This window comes from Sminthopsis crassicaudata, chromosome 1 (genome assembly GCF_048593235.1).
Source record: "Sminthopsis crassicaudata isolate SCR6 chromosome 1, ASM4859323v1, whole genome shotgun sequence".
Taxonomy (NCBI): domain Eukaryota; kingdom Metazoa; phylum Chordata; class Mammalia; order Dasyuromorphia; family Dasyuridae; genus Sminthopsis; species Sminthopsis crassicaudata.
The window spans coordinates 48,420,849-48,435,648 of record NC_133617.1 but is presented as its reverse complement, the minus strand read 5'-3'; positions in this window follow the sequence as shown (position 1 = coordinate 48,435,648).

Sequence of the window (14,800 nt, the reverse complement as noted above, 5' to 3'; positions counted from 1 at the left end):
GAACATGGTGGCTAGGGATAATTGCACAATTTTCTCAGCCCTGAAAGACCTGTTGGCTAACAATTATGCACCTCTGGAGCAGCCTGAGTTTAGGGACCCAGAGGCCATTGGGTACATAGGTACCAGGGCGTTCCAATCACAGATTGGCTTCATATTAACCTTCAATGGCCCCTTGGCCCCTGGGAGCTGCCCCTGGGACATGAGTCTAGACCCTTACTCCTCAGCAGCCCCCCATCTCACCCCTTCCATCCACCCTCTTACGTCTCACTCTGCCGTTTATTGTGATGACCTCGTCAGGCTCCCAACCTTCCACTGTGGCTCTGACAACTTAGGATCTTTCCCTTCCTCCTATGACCTTCCTCCAAGCTTCACGTTACTCTTGACCCAGATCTAGCTCTGACTTCTTCAAGTCTTTCATCTCCATCCCTTCTCCTCCTCCCCCCTCTTTTCATCAGTTCTAGCTTTACCCCTTCCCAAAGCTGTGGGAACTTACACGGGTCGCCCCTCTCCTGTGAGTCAGGAAGATGAGAGACGTGTCTACGATCCCTTCCAGCCCTGACATTCTGTGGGCTCGTGGGGGAGACTCCTCATTTCCTTTCAGTGAAGTCTGAGTAATCTGCTCCCTCAAAGTAACATCATGGTTCCCCAAGACCCAACTCTTGATTGTTCCACCCAAGTGCACATTTTCCTTTGACATTTTTGACCCTGGAGATCCTAGACTCTTCAAAGGGAGGGGGAGGGAATTTAAAAGGTCATTTCTGCTTTTATTTTACAGCAGAGAATAATTGAGACTCAAATGTCCATGATCATACAAGTATTTTCTACTGTTCTAGGATTTGCACCCACATACTACTACAGGACAGCTAGGTGGTGCAGCGGATAAAATGGCAGCCCGGAGTCAGTTTTAAATCTGTCCTCAGACACTTACTAGCTGTGTGACCCCGAACAAGTTACTTAACTTTTCTTACCTGTTTCCTTATCTGTAAAATGAGTGAAAAAAAGGAAATGGCCAAACTCCAGTATTTTTTGCCAAGAAAAACATCAAATGGGGTTGTGAAGAGTTTGATATGACTGAAATCAATGAACAAAGTATTACTCTAAAATCTACTGCTCTTCCCAGTACAATGCCCTCCAACTTAAACTTCAGTACAGGAATCCTCCTTTTCCACAGGTGCCTTGATTTGATGGGTCTCACCAAGATTTTATGCGTCAGACCATCTCCAGGGTGGGGAATAGAACTGGAAGAATCAGATTGCCAGGCTTCCCAACCCTGGCAGGGGAAAAAAGGAAAAGGGCTAAGGAGTACAGCTCCTCCTCATATCCAGAGCAATAATGAGGGCAGGGCTGTGGGGAGGAGACACTTTTAATTCCCCCATTGATCAAAGACTGGAGAGGAAGAAGCCTGCTTCCCAGGGAGTAGGTTCTGGGGTGACAACCACACAAAGATAGGGGACCCATTGGAGAAACAATGCCCCGTCACATGTGGTTCCTTCCTGCTCAGAGACTTGAGGATAAAGAACAAATTGCAGAAGCAAGAATAGGGTCAAGGTCAAATTAGATGGTGAACAGCAATATGCTCTTTGAATTGGAGGGAACAGGTTTCCTAAGATTTCATAGTTTCACAGATTGAGAATTGGCTCCACACCAGGCCGCAACCAGAGCCTGCCTTCCATCCCTTGCCTCCCATTCCCTGACTCCCATTCCCTGCCTCCCATCCTCTGCCTTCCATTCCCTGACTCCCATTCCCTGTCTCCCATTCCCTGCCTCCCATCCTCTGCCTCCCATCCCCTGACTCCCATTTCCTGACTCCCATTCCCTGTCTCCCATTCCCTGCCTCCCATCCTCTGCCTCCCATCCCCTGACTCCCATTTCCTGACTCCCATTCCCTGACTCCCATTCCCTGCCTCCCATCCTCTGCCTTCCATTCCCTGACTCCCATTCCCTGTCTCCCATTCCCTGCCTCCCATCCTCTGCCTCCCATCCCCTGACTCCCATCCTGTGCCTCCCATTCCCTGCCTCCCATCCTCTGCCTCCCATCCCCTGACTCCCATTTCCTGACTCCCATTCCCTGCCTCCCATCCTCTGCCTTCCATCCCCTGACTCCCATTTCCTGACTCCCATTCCCTGCCTCCCATCCTCTGCCTTCCATCCCTTGCCTCCCATTCCCTGTCTCCCATTCCCTGCCTCCCATCCTCTGCCTCCCATTCCCTGACTCCCATTCCCTGCCTCCCATTCCCTGCCTCCCATCCTCTGCCTTCCATCCCTTGCCTCCCATTCCCTGCCTCCCATCCTCTGCCTTCCATCCCCTGACTCCCATTCCCTGCCTTCCATCCCCTGACTCCCATTCCCTGCCTCCCATTCCCTGCCTCCCATTCTCTGCCTTCCATCCCCTGACTTCCATCCCCTGACTCCCATCCTGTGCCTCCCATTCCCTGCCTCCCATCCTCTGCCTTCCATCCCCTGACTCCCATTCCCTGCCTCCCATTCCCTGACTCCCATTCCCTGCCTCCCATCCTCTGCCTTCCATTCCCTGCCTCCCATCCTCTGCCTTCCATCCCCTGACTCCCATTCCCTGACTCCCATTCCCTGTCTCCCATTCTCTGCCTTCCATCCCTTGACTCCCATTCCCTGCCTCCCATTCCCTGCCTCCCATCCTCTGCCTTCCATTCCCTGACTCCCATTCCCTGACTCCCATTCCCTGCCTCCCATCCTCTGCCTTCCATCCCCTGACTCCCATTCCCTGCCTTCCATCCCCTGACTCCCATTCCCTGCCTCCCATTCTCTGCCTTCCATCCCCTGACTTCCATCCCCTGACTCCCATCCCGTGCCTCCCATTCCCTGCCTCCCATCCTCTGCCTTCCATCCCCTGACTTCCATTCCCTGCCTCCCATTCCCTGACTCCCATTCCCTGCCTCCCATCCTCTGCCTTCCATTCCCTGCCTCCCATCCTCTGCCTTCCATCCCCTGACTCCCATTCCCTGACTCCCATTCCCTGTCTCCCATTCTCTGCCTTCCATCCCTTGACTCCCATTCCCTGCCTCCCATTCCCTGCCTCCCATCCTCTGCCTTCCATTCCCTGCCTCCCATCCTCTGCCTTCCATCCCCTGACTCCCATTCCCTGACTCCCATTCCCTGTCTCCCATTCTCTGCCTTCCATCCCTTGACTCCCATTCCCTGCCTCCCATTCCCTGCCTCCCATCCTCTGCCTTCCATTCCCTGACTCCCATTCCCTGCCTCCCATTCCCTGCCTCCCATCCTCTGCCTTCCATCCCCTGACTCCCATTCCCTGCCTTCCATCCCCTGACTCCCATTCCCTGCCTCCCATTCTCTGCCTTCCATCCCCTGACTTCCATCCCCTGACTCCCATTCCCTGACTCCCATTCCCTGTCTCCCATTCTCTGCCTTCCATCCCTTGACTCCCATTCCCTGCCTCCCATTCCCTGCCTCCCATCCTCTGCCTTCCATTCCCTGCCTCCCATCCTCTGCCTTCCATCCCCTGACTCCCATTCCCTGACTCCCATCCTCTGCCTCCCATCCCCTGCCTCCCATTCCCTGCCTTCCATCCTCTGCCTTCCATCCCTTGACTCCCATTCCCTGCCTCCCATCCTCTGCCTCCCATCCCCTGCCTCCCATTCCCTGCCTTCCATTCCCTGACTCCCATCCCCTGACTCCCATTCCCTGCCTTCCATCCCCTGACTCCCATCCCCTGACTCCCATTCCCTGTCTCCCATTCCCTGCCTCCCATCCTCTGCCTCCCATTCCCTGCCTCCCATCCCCTGCCTCCCATCCCCTGCCTCCCATTCCCTGTCTCCCATTCCCTGCCTCCCATCCCCTGCCTTCCATCCCCTGACTCCCATTCCCTGTCTCCCATTCCCTGCCTCCCATCCCCTGCCTTCCATCCCCTGACTCCCATCCTCTGCCTTCCATTCCCTGCCTCCCATCCTCTGCCTCCCATCCCCTGCCTCCCATTCCCTGCCTTCCATCCTCTGCCTTCCATCCCTTGACTCCCATTCCCTGCCTCCCATCCTCTGCCTCCCATCCCCTGCCTCCCATTCCCTGCCTTCCATCCCCTGACTCCCATCCCCTGACTCCCATCCCCTGACTCCCATTCCCTGTCTCCCATTCCCTGCCTCCCATCCTCTGCCTCCCATTCCCTGCCTCCCATCCCCTGCCTCCCATCCCCTGCCTCCCATTCCCTGTCTCCCATTCCCTGCCTCCCATCCCCTGCCTCCCATCCCCTGCCTCCCATCCCCTGCCTCCCATTCCCTGTCTCCCATTCCCTGCCTCCCATCCTCTGCCTCCCATCCCCTGCCTCCCATCCTCTGCCTCCCATCCCTTGACTCCCATCCCCTGCCTCCCATCCTCTGCCTCCCATCCCCTGCCTCCCATTCCCTGCTTCCCATCCCCAATGTTCTATCAACATCCTACCCACACAAGCAGGAGAGGAGTGACAGGGGAGTAGTTCCTCAGGCCATTTTCCACTAAGAAAGTTAGGGCTGACTCATCACTGAGTCTCATGTCTCCAGGGAGTGCATTTAGTTCCTTTAAAAAGACACTTATTTAACAAGCATTTAATTTTCTCTCCTTTCCACCAATGCCTGCACCTCCCATTGAAAAACAAAACAAAATCCTTGTAACAAATATATAGAATCAAGCAAAATAATTTTCCATCCCGACCACATACCTCAATCTACATCTTGAGTCTGTCACTTCTCTGAGGAGACAGATGGATAGCACGCCTCATCACTGGTGACTGCAATGGCCAGAGTTCTTAAAAGTCTTTCTAAACTCTTTGTCTTATATAAAATATAGATACTTCTGGTTCTGCTCACTTCACTTTGGCTCTGTTCATATAAGTTTTCCCAGATTTCTCAGGCCATTTCACGATCTCTTCCAAGGCATCATAGTCTATGACATTCACTGGCTATAATTCAGGAATTTCTTTCACTCAGAAGGGCAATCATGTCCTAAAAACCCAAAGTACACATGGGATGCCAGCAAGTTGTTTCCTGACTATTATCCTTCTGTGGATGGAGATGTGTGCCTTAGGACAAGGTTTGCTCCTCTCCATCCAGACGGCCCTCAAATGAATTTAGTTTGTGTACCAGAGTTTCTGATTTTAGGGGCTTTCAATAAAAGAAAAATAGCTTAGTGGTCAATTTGAAAGAGGTAAAATCAGCTAGCAATTAGCTTTGAAATAAAAATTTCATGCTGCGTGGATTGACATTTTGGTGGTAATCTCAGTACAGATTTTTAAATGTCTATTCTGTGGGTTATAAAGCTTCCAGATTTGCAAAACCCAATTTGACTTCATAGGAATAACTCCCAGGCCATAATTTCATACAGAATTTGTCCCAGTTGTCAGAATTCCTGCGTATGACTGCTCACATAATAAATACACACACATAGAGACACACAACCAGAGGGAGGCACCATTTGGAAAATCACAAGCTCCCCAGCATGTATGGCTAATGTACTTCCAGTACATCCCCGTGGGGATGGGGTCTCTAGAATCTCAGATGCTGGTGCCTTTATAGCAATTTCTTTTTTTTTTTTTAATAATAGTTTTCTCAATTAGATGTAAAGACAAATTTTCACATTCTTTTTAAAAAAAATTTGAGTTCCAAATTTTCTTCCTCCATTCCTTGCCTCCCTCTTCCCTGAGATAGCAAGCAATTTTCTATAGATCATACATATGCAACCAAGCAAAACATATTTCCCTATTAATCATGTTGTGAAATAAGACACAGACCCAAAGGAAACACACACACACACACACACACACACACACACACACACACACACACACAAAGTGAAAATCAGCATTCTGACTTTATCAGTTTTCCTCTGGTGTGGATAGCATTTTGCACCATGAATCCTTTGGAATTGTCTTGGATCATTGTTTCAGAAATGTCTTGGACCATTCAGTGTCTGTCAGATTTATAACAATAATAATAATAGCAATAACATCAACATTTACACTGAGCTTTGAGGTTTGCAAAACTCTACTTATATTATTTAATCCTCATAACTCTATAATGTGGGTGCCATTAAAGACATTTTACAGATGAGTAAATGGAGACTTTAGACGAAAGTTAAGTAATTGACCCAGCAAATAAGTATGTGAGTCAGAATTTGAGTTCCGGTCTCCTTGACTCCAAGATCAACAAACTTGTTCACTGCACCACCTAGTTGCTATGGGTTTATAGATGGGAATCCTATAAATGGTCCTCTTCTCTGGAAAATCCTAAGTGGGAGCCTAGAAGCCCAGGAATTGGAAGGGATCTTAGGAAGGAACCTACTCCCTCGAGGAAAGCATGGAGGTCCAAAGAAAGGAAGGGACTGGCCCTCAAGATCACATCGGTATCAGAAACAGAATTTGAAGCTCAGTCCTTTGCCTCCAAGTCCCATGCTCACCCAGAAGGGACCTCAGAAGGCATGGAGTCTAACTCAGTCTTGGCAAAGATGTCCATCACTGCTGGGAAGGGGAGGATGCTCCAGCCGGCCATTCATTCATTCAACAAACATTTGTTAGGCATTTATTTTGGAGCACCTAGATGGTGCAGTGGATAGGTCACCAGCTCTGGAGTCAGGAGGACTCGGATTCAAGTTTGACCTCAGCCACTTTACCTTTTTTATATTATGGACTCCTCTAGTGAATCCTATGGATCCCATCCCATAATAATGTTTTTAAATACATAAAATCAAATATATAGGACTGTAAGGGATTACAAATAAATAAATAAAAGATTATATAGAATTACCAAAAAAGATTTCTTTTTTCCCATTCAAGTTGATGGATCCCCCTGAACTTTATTGGACAATGGACCCCCCTAAAATCCAGAGAACCAAATTTAGAGCCTCTGGTAAAGACATCATCCAGTTCTCATGGACTCTCCAGCTTCTTAAAACTGTGGTTTGCAATGCCATATGGGGTCTCGTAACCGAATGTGGAGGTCGTGAAATTATGATTTATTATCAGTAAATGTTGATTTGTATAAATATTTTATTTAACTATATACTGGGGTGGGGTCATGTAAAAAAATCATCTAGCAAAAAATGAGTGGTAAGTGGTGGTCTCGTCGATGGAATGAGATAGAAAGGTAACCACAGTTAAAGAGCTGTACTTAGGTAAAATTATACTTGTTAGATTCCCACAAGGCAGAGAAAAGAGGAAGGAGCAAAATTAGGGGTTGTCTCCTAGGAAGCTAAGCACAGAGGTAAGGGACGAAGCTGGACAAAGGCCTCTTGTGTCAGGACGCTCTCCCACCTGAATTGTCCCAGGTAGATAGGTAGTGCTCATTAGGTCTGACAAGTCTCAGGAAGCTATCTGTCACATCCCAGTTAAATGTCCTGAGATGACAACAGACCTCTCTGTTGTATGTGTTAGGTTAACAGATGGCTGTCTTAGTCATTGAATTAGTAGGGAGTCATGAATCATCATTACACAGGTCAAATAGATTGTATGGGCAACTCCCAAGATTGGACGGGGTCTGCTTAAACTCAGAGCCGCTTTTCTGCACACATAATGGGTTACAGATGATAATTTTTTAAAAGCCTTACTCTTGGTAGCTGAGTGAGAAGTGAGGTCCTTCTCAGCGCAGCTTTATAAGTCTGGATGAACTCTCTGTGTAGGGAGCAGAGCAGAGCAAGATTATAAGTTTAGATGATTACATCTGGGGGAAAGAGGAGGTTGCATTGTGGGGCTCTAGCAATGCTGAGTGCTTTCCCCTTTGTGAAAGAGCCCCATCCAGGATGGGATTATAAATCCCAAGAACTGCATAAGAATATCTGCAAGTAATGGGAGTCACCAGGGATAAGAATTACTTGAAGCTTTCTCCATGTTTTGGATTTCTAGATAGTAATCTAGTGAACAGGGCTTTGCTTATTCAAGGATTCAAATATGAGTTCTTTTTTTTTTTTTTTTTTTTTCAATTTAAAAAATCCCTTCCTGTATTCAACAGCGTATTATCCTACGTGTTTACATTGGAGGTGAAAGCCCTTCTGGTGGAGGCTTAGGATGAATCAACTCCCCGTGCTTCTGGGGGGGAAAATAAAAGATAAAAACCACTAGGTGGTGACATAACAAGCCAAATGCTAATGCTCTGTGAGCAACCCAGGGTTACAGCAAAAGGTCTCCCCCCTACCCTCCCATCCAAGCTGTTGTATGGGAAACTCTCAAAACTGAACTAAGTCCCTGTAAATCCAGAGCTATTTTTTATACCGCTACAAGACTAAGTTACACATGAGTGCTTGTCCGGAACATTTAATTTGTGGTATGAGTTTGATTTCTGGTCCTCCCCAAATTTGTCATACAGATTATATTTAGAGGACCTAAGACCATTGTTTTTTTGTTTGGGAATGAGGCTTTCTTTACTTATTTGTTGTTCACTCTGTTTTCAGTCCAACATTTTGTGTCCCTGTTTGGAGTTTTCTTGGCAAAGATACTTTGCCATTTCCTTCTCCGGCTCATTTTTACAGATGAGGAAACTGAGGCAAACAGGGTGAAGTGACTTGCTCAGAGTCACACAACCAGCCAGTGTTTGAGGTCAGATGGAACTCAGACTGTTGTGATTCGGGAGCCACCCGCCACTGGCTGCTGGAGGTCAACTCAGGCTTGTAGGATGGGTCTCTCCATGTGAGAGGATGATAATGATACAAGGAGACTGAGAGGCAGTTGCGTTGTCTGACCTCTATCTTCTTCCCTCTTGCCTCCAATTTATTTCATTCCCAATCCACAGGGAAAATCTGCATTAGCAAAGGCTGCTTTGTAACTCCTTCGAGTGTTATGATTCAGTGTGGAGGCTCTCAGAGAATGGACCTGCCCCTTCACTTAGGTATGGTCCTTAACATCGGAGGAGGCTTCCTGACTCCAAGACCTAAGTTCTACACACTATGGTGAGGGAGCATCCTCACTGCTTCTTCACTCATAGTGGCCACGTGGCCAGATTCTTCTTACCAGCAAGTCAGAAAGAAGCACATCCTCCAAAATAACTATGAACCTGACCACCCACATATTTGCCAGAAAGCAGTCCCACTACCAAAACCCCTGTTCTATAGGTTTAGCGTGACCATATTTCTCAAATTCCAAACTGAAACACATGAACATATAGACAAAGACCTCAAGCCTTATTATAAAGGTTCTTTTTTTTTTTTTTTTTTTTTTTTTGCTGAGGCAATTGGGGTTAAGTGACTTGTCCAAGGTCACACAGCCAGGAAGTGTTAAGTGTCTGAGATCAGATTTGAACTCAGGTCCTCCCAAATTCAGGGCTGGTGCTCTATCCACTGCGCCACCTAGCTGCTCCTATAAAGTACTTTTTAAAAATTAATACTTTATTTTCTCCAGCTACACATAAAAACAATTTTTAACATTCATCTTTTAAAATTTTGAACTCCAAATTCTCTCCCTTCCTCCTCATCTCTTTTACTGAGAAGGCAAGCAAATTGATATAGGTTATACATTAGTAATCACACAAAACATTTCCATATTAGTGATGTAAAAGAAAACATTCCAAAAAACTCCTCAAGAAAGATAAAGAAAAATTTAAAAAGTATACCTCAATATGTATTTAGATCCCATTAACTCTTTCTCTTGGGATGGATAGCAATCTTTATCATATGTCCTTCAGAATTGTCTTGGATCATTATATTGCAGAGAATAGCTAAATCATTCGCAGTTGATCGTTGTCATCCCATTCATTTCACTTTGCATCAGTTTAGGTTAAGGTTCTGAGAGCATCCTGCTCATCAATTCTTATAGCACAATAGTATTCCATTACAATCACATATCACTTTTCAGCCACTCCCCATTTGATGAGCATCTCTCCAATTTCCAATTCTTTGCCACTAGAAAAGAACTGGAATGAAAATTTTTGTACATATAAGTTCTTTTCCTTTTTTTAAACCTCTTTTGGGATACAGACCTATTATTGCTAAATCAAAGGATATGCATGGATAAATGCAAATGTTCTTTTGCAGCATTATAGGGTCAGAGATTTAGAGATGAAAGTAAATGCAGAGGTCACCTAATCCAAAAACTTCATTTTACCAGAAACTAAAGCACTAAAATTCAAGGAGTTTAAATAAATCATCCAAGGCCACACAAATAGTGACAGATCTCCTGATTCCAGATTAATCAAAGCATGGCCACTGTAACTATATCACAGTTTAATTATAAACATGTATTAAGCATATTTATACACATATATGAACATGGATACATGTATACATATACATATAGCACTGTGCTAGATCTTTAGGGTAGAAAGTCATTTAAAAATAGTTCTTGTCTTCAAGAAATTATATAATCTACTGATGGAATAGAATCTATACATGGATAAATAAGTATGAATTAATTGGAGGGGAAAGCACTAGCAGTTGGAGAGAGGTCAGGAAAGTCTTTCCGTAGGAAACATTATTTAAGCTAATTCCTAAAGTCAGTATTGAAAAAGTAGATTAGAGGACAAAATGTATTTCAGATATAGGCACAGAGGTGGAAGGGAGAATACTTGATTTGGAAATCACAAGATGTTAGGAGTGGAAGGGAACATGGGAAAAGTCTCCTGGAGAAGGAGTCCCTCTTGCCATTAAACCTTTCCATAAGACCCATTTTCTTAAGCTATTCTTGTGTTGGCTTAGGTTCTGGTTAGATTTTTCTGTACCTCTGACACTAGGTCATTTAGTACTATCTCCTTTATGAGGAAGAAAAGGAGGAGGAAGAGGAGGAGGAGGAAAAGGAAGAAGAAAGAGGGGGGAAGGTACCATGCTAGATCCTAAAGAAACACAAAAAAGAAATGAGTACCTAATTTTTAAGTCCCTAATTTAAAAAGTGGGAGGAAGAGGAGGAGGAAGAAAGAAGAAGGAAGATTTTCAGTTCTAAATTTAGGAGTTTATGACAATAATGATTCACTTTACAATTTACAAAGCACTTTATATTCGTGGTCTGATTTGATTCTCCAACCACTCCTTTGTAAGGATGGCTTCTTCACTTTTTTTTAAACAGATGGTAGTTTTCAGATGATGAAATTAAAACTTGGGAAAATTAAATGGTCCTTCTCAAGTCACAAGTTCTGAGGACCAGGCTAACAGATGGAAGCTGCTATTTGTTTTGGCATTCTGGCAAAGCCTATCGACACCTTCTCAGAATCAGTAATTGAAGGAAAAGCTAAATTTCACTTAGAGGTTAGTGAAAATAAAATGCTGTTTTTTCCATACACGTTTTCAAATCCTCTATAATCCATAATTCTCTATAATCCCCCCATGAACTCCAAGTTAAGTACCTGTTTTAAAGGCAGGACAGAGCTAGAATTCAGAAAATGGAGATGGCTACTCTTCTCTGCTCCTAGCTGTATAAACTGCCCTCCAAGTTTCCCATAAGGTGACTATCTGACTGGTATCTGGGATTGTCTGACTGGCTTTGACTGAGACTCAGTGGCGGGGAGGATTCTGGGAAGACGGCAGAGTAGGCTGGTAAATTTAAAGTTCTTGCCGATTTCCCCCCATAAATAGAACATAAAATCAAGGAGATTTGGGGAGAACAGGAATCCTCCTGATACAACCAGAGAAGACCTGAAGAAAGACTTGGGGCTGGGATTAGCCAGTGTGAAGTGCAAAGGCCTCCAGACTAGCTCCAAAGAAACACCTAGTGGGGAATCCTGAGTCCTCTACAGTGGAGCTTCAATACCACAGAAACTTTCACCTCCCACACTGTTTGTGGAATCTGGGCGTAAATCCCAGAAGCCTGAGGGAACCTCAGTGTTGTTGAACTTTGGCCTGGTCAGAAAGGAACTAACACATATGAGTGCAGAAGCAGTGAGACAGGGGAACTGGGAGCTTTGGACACTTGCTAGAGAATGGAGCTCTTGGTTTGGGATTCCTGGTCAGAGGAGAAAGCTGAAGTGAAGCACTATCTCCCAACCCCATGATTAGAGGTGCTTACACTAATATCTCTTATTAAAAAAATGAACCTGCAAAGAAGAACCCCACTATAGAAACATATAGTGGGAACAGAGAAGACCAGGGTTCATCTTCAGAGGAAGACACTGAAGTAAAAAAAGCTTCTACCCCAAAGAGTAATGTGAAATGGCTCCTTGCCCAGAGAGAATTTATAGAACTAAAAAAAAAAAAGAATTTAAAAATCAAATGAGATTCAACGGTTCTGCTAAAGGCCTCATTTCTAAAATATATAGAAAATTGACTTAAATTTATAACAATTCAAGCCATTTTCCAATTGATAAATGATCAAAGGATATGAACAGACACTTTTCAGATGAAGAAATTAAAACCATTTCTAGTCATAGAAAAGGTGCTCTAAATCACTTTTGATCAGAGAAATGCAAATTAAGACAAGTCTGAGGTATCATTACACACCTCTCAGATGACAGAAAAAGATAATGCCGAATGTTGGAGGGGATGTGGGAAAACTGGGACACTGATACATTGTTGGTGGAGTTGTGAACTGATCCAATCATTGTGAAGTGTAATATGGAACTGTGCTCAGAATTATCAAACTGTGCTCAGAGTTATCAAACTGTGCATCCCCTTTGACCCAGCAGTGTTTCTACTACTGGGTCTGTATCCCAAAGAGATTTTAAAGGAGGGAAAGGGATCTGTATGTGCAAGAATGTTTGTGGCAGCCCTTTTTGTAATGGCCAGAAACTGGAAAATGTGTGGATCCCCATCAATTGGAGAATGGCTGAATAAATTATGGTATATGAATGTTATAGAATATTATTGGTCTGTAAGAAGCAATCAACAGGATGACTTTTGAGAGGCCTGGGGAGACTTACATGAACTGATACCAAATGAAATGAGCAGAACCAGGAGAACACTGCATAGCAACAAGATTATACAATGATCAATCCTGATGGATGAGGCTTTTTTCAACAATGAGATGATTCAGATCAGTTCCAATGTATAGTGATGACGAGAGCCATCTGTACCCAGAGACAGGACTGTGGGAACTGTGTGTAGACCACCACATAGTATTTTCACTCTTTTTGATGTTATTTACTTGCATTTCATTTTCTTTTTTATTTTTTTTCCTTTTTGATCTGATTTTTCTTATGCATCATGATAATTGCAGAAATATGCATAGAAGAAATGGATGTGTTTAACATATATTGTATTATTTGCCATCCAGGGAAGGGGATGAGGAGAAGGGAGGGAAATTGAACACAAGGTTTGCAAGAGTGAATGTTGAAAATTATCTAGGCCTGTTTTGAAAATAAAAAGCGTTAATAATAATAAAAAAATAAAATCAAGTGAGATCCATTGAGGAAAAACTAAGGAAAATTAAAACTATCCAAGAAAAACAAGCTTATGAAAAAAAGTTAACCTAGAAAAGGAGATAATGTTGCAAAGATGAAAATAACTCTTTGAAAATTAAAATGGGCAAGAAGAAACCAGTGAAGCTATGAGAGACCAAGAAATAACAAAACAGATTAAAAAGAATAATTTTTGAACAGAATGTGAAACATCTTATAAAAAAAATGACAGATTTGGAGAAGAGAAAATATAAGAATAATTGGACTGCCTGAAAATTGTGACCAAAAAAAGGAACTTGACACAGTGATACAAGAAATAACCCAAGAAAATTGTCCTGGAGTGATAGAACATGAGGGAAAGTAGAAATAGAAAAAGATATACCATTTACCACCTTAACGAGATCCTTTGCGGAAACCACATAGGAACATTATTGCCAAATTCTGAAACCCCAAGATCAGAGAGAACATTTTACAAGAACTAAGAAAAAAATAATTCAAATATGTTGGAGCTACAATTAGAAATGTACAGGATTTATAAGCTACCACAATAAAGGACTGCAGGTCCTGGAATCATATCTACCGACAATCAAAAGAAATAGGCCTGTGGCCAAAAATATATCCAGCAAAATTATCTATAATATTGAAGGAGAAAAAATGGTCATTCAATGAACTTGCAGATTGTCAGGACTTCCTATCAATCAAACCTGAAATTAATAGAAAATTTAATATATAACAGTCAATATCAAAGATCAGTTTCAAGGAACTCAACATAGATAAATTATTAGTTTTTTTTAACATGGAAAATTTATTTAACATTGATCAATAATATGACAGTTCAAAAGAAAGATTGGGACAGAATTAAGGTAAAAATAGTAATTATGTCATACAAATGAGGTGCAGATGAAAAATAGACACAGAGGCATTAGAGGGGGGAGGAAGGCTCGTTGATCTGAAAATCACTCACATCAAGAATGGGCTAAATAGGCAACACTACAGATATACCATCAAGGGTATAGCATCCTCCAAAATCTATATAGAAATAAGTGGGGAGGGAGAGATGGATGGGGAAGCAAAGAGTGAGGAAAGAAGACAAGGGAGGGAGGGTTGAGGGAGTTTAATAGCAAGGCAAATTAAGGAGCAGAAGTAAAGCAAAGGATCATAAGAGTTAGGGAAGACATGTGTGTGACTATGAGGTGGGGTAATTCATTGTTATATATTTTGAATCCTCCCTGATGTTCTGATATTCTCCTGGGCACATGACAATGTTCTCTTTTGTTTTGTTTCATTTTGTTTTGTATTCGTTTTCTATTTTTCTTTTTTCTTATTATTTTTTAAAAATAAAATAAGTTTGGGGAGGAAAAAGAGATTCAGTGGCTATATCTGATACCATGACTTAGCTTGCTCACAAGGGCAAGAATAATGTCTTATATACCTAGAGAAGGATAAAAGGAAGCAGGGAGACCTGAGTTCAAATCTAGCCTCAGAAACTTTCTAGCCGTGTGACTCTAAACAAGTCATTTAATCCTTGTTTGCTT